At 36.3% G+C, this 14,212-nt stretch overlaps 1 protein-coding gene across 5 annotated transcripts in view; it reads left to right on the top strand.

Moving 5' to 3' along the window:
- Grik2 (glutamate ionotropic receptor kainate type subunit 2) overlaps window positions 1–14,212 on the top strand; it is a 744,982-nt gene that overhangs the window by 331,663 nt on the left and 399,107 nt on the right. The gene's annotated exons all lie outside the window — the stretch shown is intronic.

Genomic DNA, 14,212 nt, shown 5'->3' with positions numbered 1-14,212 from the left:
ATCATCTATCTATATATTATATATATCATCTATCTATCATCTATTTCAGAAAGTGTTCAATTAGCACTTGTGATACTTTACTTTTTGTTCTATGGAATTCTATAAAAATTGCTACTTCTTATTGACCTTTTTATATGAATTTGTTACTGACTGTTTAACTTTTTATTGACAATTTTATGCATGTATATATATTTTGATCATAATATACTACTCTTACCTTCTTTTGTTTCCCTTTCTCTACCCCCATTCCATGAGCACCTTCTTTTAGATAGTTCTCTTCCACTTTGATGATTTTTTTTCATGTACTACACAATCTACTCCATGAAGAAGTCCAGTACTGTGCAGGTGTTATGCATGTAATGACAGTCTTGTGAGGCCATAAATGTAATGGCTACTTCATGTTAGGAAGACAGTGTTTTATAGCAGCAGTCCCTATCCTTTTTCTCTTACATTCTTTCTGCCTCCTTTCCTACAATGCTTACCAAGCTTTAGAGGAGAGATATAGATGTATAATTTAGAGCTGAGCATTCAATATCACTTATTCTCAGCACTTAGATAAGCTTACAGTCTCCACAGTAGTCACTGTTTGTTGAAAGAAATTCTTCTGATCAAAGGTGAGATTAACACTGACCTATGGGCATAAACATGAATATTTAGCAGATAATTTGATGGGCATAATATAACCATTTAGCTAAACAACAGTAGTAGTACCTTTTCTCCTACTGATCTTCCAAGGCACAGATTTAAAAGACTTCAGCACCAGGCATGAGTTCCCCCAGTCCAATCAGAGGGCAGTTTGTTACCCTTAATAGTCATGTCACTAGTTCACTAGTGGGCACATCTTGCCTTAGTGGTGGCTTATATACCTTGGAGGGTCCACTACCATGTAACTCTTTGGATGACTTTGCTTTCCCTGCAGGGTGTTTAGCACATTACAGCATTATGACAGCTATCCAGCAAGGAACCTTCTGCCTCATTTCCCAGTTGATTTCTCAATATGCTGCAACCTAACCATGTGGTGTCTTCAGTAGTAGGGTCTTACCTTCTAGATGGAAGAAACAGTGACCTAATAAGCAGTGTAGAAGTCCACAAAAAATTCTGATTGTTTATTTCTAACTCTGGTTCAATTTAAAACCTTTGCAGACAAGTCATCCTTGACCATAATTCAATTTCTTTAATATTAAGTAATGCTTGGCCCAGATTGTTTGCATGTGTGTGATAAAGTATTGCCATCTAAATGATAAAATATATTACTGTAAATTTCTGGAAAAAGTCTTCAAATGCAAGATCCTCTGATCCAGCCCTTCATCCAGAGGCTTTCCTTTTATACCAGGTCTATGCCTGGGTAAGGTACCACTTTCTTTTCTCCACCTGCCTTCCCTTGGTCTATATCTTCCTTCTCAACTCTTGAGGACCTATAGACAATTACAAGGCTTTACACAATACAATCTGAAAATTATTTACCCTGATAGTTTTTTTTTTTATGTTTTAAGATCAGACTTTGTCTCACTTGAATCCTGTTTAATAATGAAGTCATTAGTGTAGGAAAGAAGTGAAATACAGAAAAGAGGTGATTTTGATATAAGAAGTATATTTAGAGTCAACGCTGTATATCTCCTTCAGCACAATCAGAATTTAATGAATATGATAGATATCTTATAATCAAAGAGGACAACTGTTAGGGAAGGTTCTAGAACTTTGGTTTATCTGACTAATTATGGAAAGTCACTAAGACACAATAAACTCAATTAATATAGTTATTGTTTACTAAGTTTATGTGGTAGATATCAGATATTTTGACTATATCAGTAATGTTTAGATTTCCAGCCACCTTGGGAGTAAATACCTTACTTTTTGATTATTGACAAGTTATGTGATCAAGAGAGTATAAAATAGTTTTTTTTTATTATCTTCATTGACAAATAAGCTAAAGGACTTTACTTATCAGGCATGAGGGCCTAAATGTAATCCCCAATACCCACCTAAAGGCATGTCAGTGCAAACCAGTAATCCCAGTGCTGAGGAGGTGGAGACAGTGTCTGAGTTTACTAGCTAGCTACAGTAGCTTAATTGGTGAGCTCCCAGCCAATACCTGTGATGTGTACTCATCTCTCTCTCTCTCTCTCTCTCTCTCTCTCTCTCTCTCTCTCTCTCTCTCTCTTTTACACACACACACACACTCACATGCAAAATCTTAAGGCCTCATAAGTTGAAACCCTTGAATTAATTCTCAGCACATGAAAAATTTAAAGTAAGAACAATCACTCCCATTTTATGAGCAAGAGAGTTGAAATTTCCAAAGGTTAAATTAATGGTGCAACCTGAGGACATCTGGCTTCTTCTCTGTGCCCTCTTTTTTACCTCTTTACTGCCTCCTTCATCTCCACAGGAATCATTTTCCCCTTTCTATCAACCTTCAAAAGCTTGTTGATTGCTCCCTGATTATAAATACTCAGAGCAAAGTGTGTAAATTGATATGCAAATGATCTTTTTTCCTTAGCTAATTAGCACTTTACTTCCATCTAATTAAGTAGCTTTGTGAAGGAAATAGATTTTTGAGAGAAGAATGGAAAGTGTTTGGATTTCTTCTAGGGGTGTTTCTCGTTTGCAAGCCTTCTGAATGAGGTACAGAGAAAGAGTGGGAGTACACAATGAAAGTAGACCAACATGTGGGTTTAGAGGAGAGAATGTAAGTGAAATGCCTAACAAACTTTCATGGGAAAGTAATTGCCTCTCATTTTTTATCCTTCCTGAGAGACCACTCACACATATACACACACAGTTACTTTAATAAGAAGAAAGTTCTATTTTTCCCCTTGATTAAAAGTATTAACTGTCTGTACATTCACTGGGAATGTTCAAGTCATATACAAGCCTAAATGCTAATTTTGTTGAATTTAAATTTATAGAATATACTTTTAATTGAAATAAAGTTAATTACTGCAATATATTGTAGGGATTTTCCATAAGAAAAGTATGCATGCTGATTCACATTAATGAAACAAACCTCTCCTTTTACCTATATTTAATTATTAATAGCAAGGAGTAGATTAACTTTTTCTTGGGGGAGTACTGAAGAAGTTGCCTCAATGTTATACTCATATCTGCCATTCAAATGGATTTCAGTGAAATCATTAATTTACTGAACTTTTAAGAACTGACATAAATTGTGCCTATTTAAAATTGTATTTGAAATTCAAGTAATTCATAAATTTGTAAGAACATCTATATCTGCAATAGTTTTCCAAAATAATTTTTATGGCATTATACAACTGTATATAAATAAGTACTTTATTGTGTGTGTCTGAAGAAAGGCTTTAAGTCTCTACTAAATGTTACCATTCAGGTTCATAGATAGCTGATTTCTATAAATCACATGATGTCATATTCCATTGTATTGGCCATTAACTTTAAGTTTAGAAATGCATTAATAAAATAATATTTACCCTTTTCTTCATGCTATTTTACCATGCATTACTATTTTCTCTATTCCATAAAAATATTTTTGGATTTATATATTTGTTGCTGCATTTTTTTCATTGAAATAAAATAGCAATTATTGTACACTGATATGTTGAGTATTCCAGCCAGGTACAGTCTACTATTTATAAACTCAGCTACATTTATCTTTACTCTAGGTGCCCTTTAAGGAAAATAATGAGAAATTTTATTTGCTACATTTGAATAGATTATAGTGTACTGTGGGCATGTTTACATCTTAGAGTAGCTAAAAAATAACTGTATGCCAAGTATGAGATTATAGTAAACTATAGCTATTTTATTACAAAAAATATGTGGCAAGTACTAACAAATAATATGTAACAGAGGAAAAGTAAAATACTCAGTTCTTAAATTTGATAGAAAAGTGTGTGTGTGCACGTGCATGCATGTGTGCATGTGCAAGTGTCTGTCTTGTTTCTGTTTCTGAATACTGGTATACTGACAGCAGTTAAATATATAAAAGTACTGCAAAGACCTTTTTAGGAGCAAAGTTGTTTTGAAGGAAAAAAAAAAATATGCATTTAGATCACCAAACGGTCTTGTCCTTTACCTAGCTTGAGCCCCTTTCAGTAATATTCAAAGTTCTTGTGAGAGGATATTTTCAATACATCAAGGATTTAGAACAGTAAGGGACCTCTGAAATACGTTACTTACTTGACTACCTTCACTTTAGTTTAAAAGGAAAAAAACAAGTAATTTGAGATTCCTTTTATAGTTTTTCTTAGAAGTGAAGATTTCATGTTACATCTGAAATGTGATCCTCCACAAAGAAATGATTTAGAATCTGATATTTCTGTATGAAAATACCTGAGGTTGGGTACTTTGTAAAGTAAAGACGTTTGACTCATCATTCTGGTAGTTAGGTGGGCCAAACACTCAAGGTATCAACATTGTGACAAGGTTCCACTGATCACATTATACCATGGAGGAGAAATAGCAATGGAATAATTCTTGTATAAAAGGGACAGATCATATGACAAGAAAGGAAGGAAGCTGAAGAGATTTGGGAACGACATCTTTTCTTTATGTAACAATGCACTCTAATAGGAGTAATCAGGGTCTTGTGAGAGCTCTATTAATGTCTTTCAAAGGTTTCATGCAAAGACTTAACCACTTTTTAAAAGACTAATTTCTTAAAATTTTCACCACCTCAATAGCTCTATGCTCATAACCAAGTTTCTAGCACATGAACATTTTGGGGGTGTGGGCACAGTCACATAATACCAAAACCAGTCTGTAGTTCCTCATATTCTGAAAAATTTATTTTATAAAAATTACTTTTATTTATTTATGAGAGAGAGAAGAATGGAGGGAGAGAGAGGAGAGAGAGAGAAAATGGGTGCACAGGTGCACCATGGCTTCCTGAAACTGCAAATGAACTCCAGATGCAAGTTATACCATGTATATCTGGTTTACATGGGTTGTGGGAACTTGAGCCTTGGTCCTTGGGCTTCACAATCGAGTGCTTTGGCCATTAAGCCATCTCTCTAGCCCCTTAATAATTTCTTAATTGTATTGTTTATACAAAGCAACAATCTTAACATTAAAGGGAACACATAGTCTTGAAAGTTTCTTCAACTTATTAAGCCTCTGCAATGTAAACTTAATGAGGTGTACAGTGTATCTCCCTTCACTATTTTCTTCTCTTGTCATCCAAATCTGACATTTGTTCAATGTGCTTCTCAAGATCAATCTAGATAATCATTTTTAATTTGAATATATTCTAAAGAAGATGTATAGGCATATTTTTAAAATATACAACATATGACAAAGGCTTTCTTTTCATGGCTACATTATTGTCCTAAATACTTTTTTAAATGTTATTAATTCATTGGAAAGGAGAAAGAAAGAGAGAGAGAAGAGAGAGAGAGAGAGAATAAGAGAGGAAGTAAATGGGCATTCCAGGGTCTCTTGTCATTGGAAAGAATTCCAGATGCATGGACCATATTGGGCCTCTGTCTTTACGTAGGTATTGGAGAGTCAAACCTGGGCCATCAGGATTTTTAAGTAAACCCTTTAACTGCTGAACCATTGCTCCAGCCCCTCTAAGTGTTTTTAACTTGTTGTGTAGCAGATTTCCCGAGTCCATGGCAGATGCTCTGGTAGTTTCAAGACCATTTCCTGCAGACCCAGTGGTTGCTGTTTTAATTTTATATTCTTTTACCCTTTGCTATATAGCAGCAAGAACAGAACAAAAATACTGTCAGTATTTTATAGCATGTATTTCTGTGTATATCTTTTACTAAGGGACTGATATCCAACAGAAGAAAGATAACAAAAGAGGATTAACTAAGTTAAAGTGAGCCATCAAATAGGCTCATATTAAAGAATGTGCCTGAAATTTTGTGTCACTAAGTCTCTGGAGCTCATGGGCAGTTATATGTCTTCATGTAGAGCAAAAGTAGAAAATAATGTATTTTAGTTGGAAGTTTTGTGTGGAGGTGATTGTACATTATGATATGAATAGCTGTGCTAAATGCATGGGGGTTTTCTGCCAGCACAGGAAGCTATTATACACCTTTTACCAGATAACAGCTCACTGGAGGAATGCAATGATGGGAGAGTAAAATTTGAAAGCAGTTGATTTCCCATTTAATAGTCCATTAACTCTCCTTCTAGAGCTACCATGATGATGGCACAGATCTCTGCTTTCATTGCACAGAGAAGGACAGTTTGTTTTCATATTTTTGAATTCTTAAATTTGTTGTATTCAGAAAAAAAGAAAAGACAAATGAGGAACACATCGTTTGGTGTTGAAGATAAACGGAATTCATACAATAATCTGTTTAAAGAGCTTTTTGGGTTTGGGTTTTATTGAATATTATTGTAGCTTAGGTTGATTTTCCATTTTCTTCCCCCCCTGCTGTCATTCATCCTCTAGGAAGATGACTTACAGTTACAGAAATGGAAATTGTCTCTTAAATATGTTCCCAACATAGCCCAGGCCTTCCCGAATCAGCTCCTCAGAGTGTGTCTGCTCAAACTTTGATTTTCATTTGAAATATAACTAATGTACTTTTACCGTGTAAAATATTTCTTTTTAATTATTAGCTTTGTCCACATAATTTATGCATTTTATGTTCAGTATATATTTTAGTTCATTTTTATTTATTTATTTGAGAGAGAGAGAGAGAGAGATAGAGAGAGGGAGAGAGAGAGAGAGAGAGAGAGGCAGATAGAGAGAGAATGGGTGCGCCAGAGCCTCCAGCCACTGCAAACGAACTCCAGGCACATGCACCCCCTTGTGCATCTGGCTAATGTGGGTCCTGGGGAATCGAGCCTCGAACCAGGGTCCTTAGGCTTCACAGGCAAGCGCTTAACCGCTAAGCCATCTCCCCAGCCCCAGTATATATTTTAGATATATCTAAATATCCTATGGCAGCAGGTAACTTGTCTCTTAATTATTCTATTCAGCTGTTGTATTCAATTTAGGTGAAAATCAGAATATATAACTTTTATGTTATCTGTTAATAATTTTTAATGTTTCTGCTATGGTCTTGAATTAGGGCATTGTGTTAGTATTTCCCTAATTCAGACTTTCTAGACTATTTATTTTATTTCCTAATGCCACTTTTTGTCATAGGAATATTTTATAAAATATTATTTGAAAAATCACTAATTTTATTTTCCTATTTTTGTGAGCTTACATAGAGTATTGTTGCAATCAGATTCACATTGCTGGTGGAAAATTACCAAGCCAGAGCAGCTTGTGGGAATAAAAGGGGTTTATTTTAGCTTATGGACTCGAGGGGATGCTCCATGATGGCAGAGGGAAATGATGACATGAGCCATGGTGGACATCATCTCCTTGCCAACATCAGGTGGACAATATCAACAGAAGAGTGTGTCAAACACTGGAAAGGGGAAGCAGGCTATACTATCCATAAGGCCGCCCCCAACAATACACTGCTTCCATGAGGTTTTGATTCCCAAATTGTCATCAGCCCAGGACCTAGCATTCAGAACACCTAAGTTTATGGGGGATACCTGGACCAAACCACCACTACATTCTGCCTATGACCTCCATAAACTGATGTACATGATGTAAAATACAATGCATTCAGTCCATCTTTAAAAGTCTCCATATGTTATTTATTTTATTTTATCTTTTATTTTTTTGTTTTTCGAGGTAGGGTTTCACTCTAGTCCAGCCTGACCTGGAATTCACTATGTAGTCTCAGGTGGCCTTGAACTCACGATGAGCCTCCTACACCTGCCTCCCGAGTGTTGGGATTAAAAGCATGTGCCACTGTGCCCAGGCCCATAGCTTTTGTCAATCCCAATGACATTCAAACATTCTCATAGGCCAAGGTCTTTTAACTGAACCATAATGCAAAAAAAAAAAAAAAAACAAAAACAATGGCACAAAACAAACATTCAAAGCATTCACAATGCAAAAGATGGCATTAGGTACAGCAAATAATTATAATAATAATATTATTATTATTATTATTAATAATAATAATGATAAATAATTCAACCAATACAAGATTTAAGCAGGACAAACATCAATCTCTGTAGCTCTAAATCCAACAACTCTAACTAGTGACAAGTCTCCAAGTGCAATAATTCTAATCAGTGATAGGTCTCTAGAGTTCCACTTCTACCCTCCATCTAGGCTACTAACAGTCCCAGAAAAGTTAATCTGGTTCAGGCAGTCATTCTATAGGTCTGTCATCTCCACTGGGTCTCTGTTGCAATTCATAGTTTATCCTCATCGCTCCATTGGGTCCCCATGCAGGTAATCCAACAAGCCTGCTTCATAATGCCCAGAGCTATTTCAAAAATACAAAACCCTGTTTTTGCAAATTTGATGACCCTCTCTTTTCTGAATTTGTTATACTCTATAATACTAGGTGGGTTGACAGTTTATTAATCCAGAGGAGAATAAAGCAGACTTTGAAGAACAGGACACTCCTTCAGCATTCAGGCCCCTTCAAAAGACTGCATTATTATGGTGGTTCCAATGCAGATCAGCTGCCTCAATCTCAATGTTTGTAATTTTTTAATTGCAGGTGAGTAGGCAGCAGTCTCACTCAAAGATTTTATTTTTTTCTGTGTCAAATCCCTTTGCTCACAGCAGTCCATATCTACACAATGCAACCCTTCACAGTTTCTCAGAAAACAGTCATAATAGCATGCCTCTCATACAAACTGATTCTATCCCAGTCCAGGTACACTCATAAGCCAAATCTCATAGTCTGAAGTTCTTACTGCATTTAGGTCTTTCAACTCTGACAAGAATAATCCATCAAGCTGTACTTGTAGCATTGAAAGGCATCTCTTAGGCCAACGTTTCAAATAGTTCCATGTTCCTCCTGTAAATAGACTTTAAAGGGCCAAAAGACATACAGTCAGATTTCAAGCAGCAATGATACCACACTCAGTACTAATTTTACTATTGTAGCCAGGTCAACACTGCTAGCAGAAAACACCCAACCAAGAGCAGCTTGTGGGAAAAGAAAAAAAAAAGTTAATTTTGGCTTATAGACTCAAGGGCAAGCTCCATGATGACAGGGGAAAATGATGGCATGAGCAGAGTGTGGCCATCACCTCCTGGCCCACATCAGATGGACAATGGCAACAGAAGAGTATGCAAAACAGTGACAAGAGGAAGCTCGCTACTAGGCTATAAAGTCATAAGCCCACTCCCAACAATATACTGCCTCCAGGAGGCTTTAATTCCCCACTCCCAACAATATACTGCCTCCAGGAGGCTTTAATTTCCAAATCTCCATCAGCTGGGGACCTAGCATTCTGAACACTTATGTTTATGTGAATGCCTGAATCAATCCTGCACAAGTATGAATGCTGTGGTGTGCTATGTGTACATGCTTGCAGGTGTGTATGTGTGTGTGTGTGTGTGTGTGTGTGTGTGTGTGTGTGTGTGTGTGTGTTGCAGATCATTGTGCACCTAGGTGAAAAGACCAGAGGTGAATCTAAGTTTCTCTTCTCCACTATTCAAATTCAACTGCATACTTCTTTGAGACAGGTTCTCTCCCTGAACTCAGAACTAGATCTTTTCAGTGAACCCTGGTGATTCTCAGATTTCCCCCCTACACACACACATACTGGAGACCAGGTTTACAGACATGCATGGTGTTGCAGTCAGGTTCACACTGCTGGCAGAAAAACCACTTGACCAAGAGCATCTTGTGGGACAAAAGGGTTTATTGTGGCTTACAGACTTGAAGGGAAACTCCATGATGGCAGAGGAAAATGATGGTATGAGCAGAGGGTGGACCTCACCTCCTGTGCAACATCAAATGAACAATAGTAACAGGAAAGTGTGCCAAACACGGGCAAGGGGAAAATGGCTACCCATAAGCCTGTCCTCAACAATACACTGCTTCCAGGAGGCTTTAATTCCCAAATCTCCATCAGCTAGGAACCTAGTATTCAGAGCATCCATGTTTATGGGAGACACCTGAATCAAACCACCACCAGTGGCTCAAGCACTCAGACTTCCCCATGCCCTCATGATTAAGTGGCAAGCACTGTTAACGCTGGAAACATTTTCCCAACCAGAAATTTTTATTTTATGTTCTTCTGAAAATGATGAGAGATATAATAATTTAAACAACTATGATTTTCTTAGATATGGAATGTCAAACCTAACCATAACATTAAAGTAAATAAAGTTTATAAGACTGAAGAAAGAAAACAGAGATTGAGTTAAACTTACTTATATGCACACTACAAGAAGCAATAAAATATGTACTTTTGTTTTGTTTAACATATAGATAAACTGGCTTCATAATGACAATTATTTCAAAATATACACAATATCTTTAAGGTCAGAGAATAGCATTGGCATCTGTTATATCAGTGATGATTTTAAAAAACATTTAAAATCCTTCATTTTAAAATTACTAATTTTGCCGGGCGTGGTGGTGCACGCCTTTAATCCCAGCACTTGGGAGGCAGAGATAGGAGGATTGCCGAGAGTTCGAGGCAACCCTGAGACTACATAGTGAATTCCAGGTCAGCCTGAGCCAGAGTGAGACCCTACCTCAAAAAAAAAAAAAAATTACTAATTTTTCCAAATCTCGGGACATGGAACAGTAATTTACTATTCTCTCAGTATTTAGAGCGTCAAATGTCATTTTCAAATGCAAATGATGACAAGTAATTTCTTTTCCTACAGACCCATAGTAAACTTCCTTTATATCAAAGCTTATTTTTCTATAAAATATAAATCTATATCAACTGCAAAAGTAAAATTTTCATATAAAGACATTATAGATATCTTAGTTGTAACTATGAGTTATGTTGACAAAATGACAAATTTATCCATTGTATCATCTGAGGAAAAAATGACTATTTCAAAAACCGAAAAAAATAATAATACAAAGAATAGATTACAAAATACCTAACAACATAATTTTGATAGGCCAGTTGCTAGAAACTTGGAAGTATGTTTTCTCAAATATTTTACAACTGTCTTCCTCTGTAGCTATGGGTACATTTTGTACTACACTATAATAACATTTACTTATAAAGTTGAAAATAACCTTGGTGATCAATTGGTGTAGTTTCCTCTGTTCACAGCTGAGGAACCTAAAATGTAACTGGCTGTATGAATAGATTATACGTGGAATCCAGCAGTGCATGTAAGAGACTTAACAGCGCCTGTATAATAAGAGTCAACAGGAATATAAATTCCATGTATAACATAACTGTTGAGCAATGAACAGGGTTGAATGATAGATACTTCCTTTCTTAACACAATGACATACTGCATGGAGAAAATCCTCATAGAATAAATGCATGCTTTTTAACGTTTCTCTCAAACTCTTTTTGTTAGCTGTTTCTTTTTTTACATTGAATACTGTCTCTAAAATTATATAGACAACCACTGATCTATTTTAATTAATTTCTGGATAACTATCCTATCAATTTAATCCTCTCAAAGACACGTTTTTTTTTAGAAGAAAATGGATGAGGTACATTGCAATACTGTTTGATGTGTAATCTTTTAAGCACATCCCTGCCTTCTATTAACAAAGACAAAATACAAAGCATATCAGAAAAAAAAAAAGTCTAGTACGATTTGAGAAGAAATCCTAATGGTAAAATTAAAAGAAGAAAGCCATATTGGTAGAAACAGAGAGAACTGAATCATTAGTGAGGGTTCACTTTGACATTAATAGTGTAAGTTATCCTCCTAAACACATCTAAGCATTCAATTTAAATTTCTGTATTATTCACTTCTGATTTTTTGAGAATATGGTAATTATTAACTTAATAGAAATTTGATGGTTGAAAAAATATATAGACCTTTAGTTCCACTGATTGTTTCAGACTTGCAAGCATGTGAGAAATGATGACAATCTTGGAAATCATTACCAGGTAAAGGTTAAAATGCATGTTCTGTTCTTCTAGGGAAAGAACTAAGGATGAACTAGTGTGAAACTTGCGAAAGCTAGACTAGTTTGGCTATAGTTATAGAATTATTTACTACGTAATATATTTTAAAGGTGAGAAATTTGATGCTGTGTTTAACAAATTAAAAAGTTGCTTTCAGTGAAGAAAATTCTCTACAATTCCCATTAAAGTTAAGGAAGATATAGAGTGGTACCTTAAATTAAAAAAAAAAAAAAAAACAAGTGCTGGAGAGATGGCTTAGTAGTGCCTGTGAAGCTTAATGGACCTGGTTCAATTCCCCAGGACCTGCGTAAGCCAGATGAACAAGGTGACAAATGTGTCTGGATTCATTTGCTGTGGCTAGAGGCCCTGGCATGGCTATTCTCTCTCATATATATATATATATATATATATATATATATATATATATATATATATAATCTTTTTCTCAAGTAAATAAAGAAAATATTTTTGACTGGAAAGATGAAAGCATAGTTTTATTTTATATTTTTCTTTAATTTATTGACAACTTCCATCATTATAAACAATATCCCATGGTGATTCCCTCTCTATCCCCTCTTTCCCCTTTGAAACTCCATCATATCCCCTCCCCTTCTCAATCAGTCTCCTTTTATTTTGATATCATGATCTTTTCCACATATTATGTTGGTCTTGTGTAGGTAGTATCACACACTGTGAGGTCATGGATATCCATGTCTTTTTGTGTCTGGAGGAGCACATTGTAAGAAGTCCTACCCTTCCTTTGGTTCTTACATTCTTTTTCCCACCTCTTTGGCAATGGACCCTGAGCCTTGGAAGGTGTTATAGAGATACTGAAGTGCTGAGCACTCCTCTGTCACTTCTTCTCAGAATCATGGTGCCTTTTGAGTCATCCCAAGGTTACTGCCATCTACAAGGAGAAGGTTCTCTAACCAAAAGTGAGAGTAGCATTAACATATGGGTATGAACATTAAGAGAAGTGCTTACTGGGCAGTTTGGTGAGCATAATATATACATTTAGCCAAAGAACAGCAGATTTTACAGCCCTAGGGCCCATGACTACCCCTGTTATATGTTTATAGTATCAGGGACGTATTCCCTCCCATGGGATGGACCTCTAGTCCAATTAGAGGGCAGTTGGTTTGCCCCATAACAGATGTGCCACTGTGGCACCTGTTGGATCATTTGGCCTGACTGGCCAAACATAAGGCTTGCAGTGTCCACTGTTGGGTATCTTCCTTGGTGATTACTCTCTCTCATTGAACTGCATGCAGCATGCTTTTCCCAACATTTTGTCGGCTACACTATATGGAGAAGGTTTTCAGCTCAGTTCCAGCAGGGTTTCTCAGTGACCTTGCAGTCCAAGTATGTGGAATCTTCAGCAATAGGGTCTTACCATTTATTCCTGGTAGAAACTAAGGGCCTTGGCAATAGCCTGTAATGTTTTGGGGGCATCAGGGACATCCCTGGCCAACAACTCACTGGAAGGTATACCATCCCTGGCACTGAAAAAGTTTCTACTAACAATCTATGGCTCCTCTGTGTTCCATTGTCCAAAAAAGCGGGTTTCCATATGACTTATTTATATCTTCTTAGGTTTTGATTAGCCCTCCTTCCACCTTTCTTTAACTCAATCTCTTCCCTTGACTTCACTTAGACCTTTTCACTCCCATTAATCCATTATTCTACTTATATATATACAAAACCATCCTATTCAGTCTCCCCTCCCTCCCTTTCTATTCCCTTTTTATCTCCTTTTTAGCTTACTGGCCTCTGCTACTGAGTTTTCGTCCTACTCACACAGAAGTCCTGTCATTTGTAGCTAGGATCCACATATGAGAGAGACAAACAAAATATTTAAAACAATAAAAATAAAAGACTGGAGCTGGGCATGGTGGTGCATGTCTTTAATCCCAGCACTTGGGAGGCAGAGGTAGGACGATTGCTGTGAATTCGAGGCCACCCTGAGACTACAGATGAATTCCAGGTCAGACTGCACTAGAGTGAGACCCTACCTCGAAAAACAAAATACAAAATAAATAAATGAGTAAAAGATCCCCAGTATTGAATAAATCAGGAGGAGTAGTACATGCCTATAATCACAGCACATCAGAAATAGAGAATCATAGCATTGTGTAGAAAATCAGTGGCTTCAATCCATTTCTGTTGCCTCTAATATCAACCTTCAACAAATTTGTAGTCACTATATTTTGTGAGGAATAAGGTTTTATGTTTATATTCTCAGTACTCTTGATTTTTTTTTTTTTTTTTTTGAGATTGAATTTCACTCTATCACTCTAGCCCTGGCTGACCTGAACTCATTCTGTAGCCCTGGCATTGAACT

The sequence above is a fragment of the Jaculus jaculus genome, chromosome 7 (genome assembly GCF_020740685.1).
Source record: "Jaculus jaculus isolate mJacJac1 chromosome 7, mJacJac1.mat.Y.cur, whole genome shotgun sequence".
Taxonomy (NCBI): Eukaryota; Metazoa; Chordata; class Mammalia; order Rodentia; family Dipodidae; genus Jaculus; species Jaculus jaculus.
This window is presented reverse-complemented; position numbering and strand designations above follow the sequence as displayed.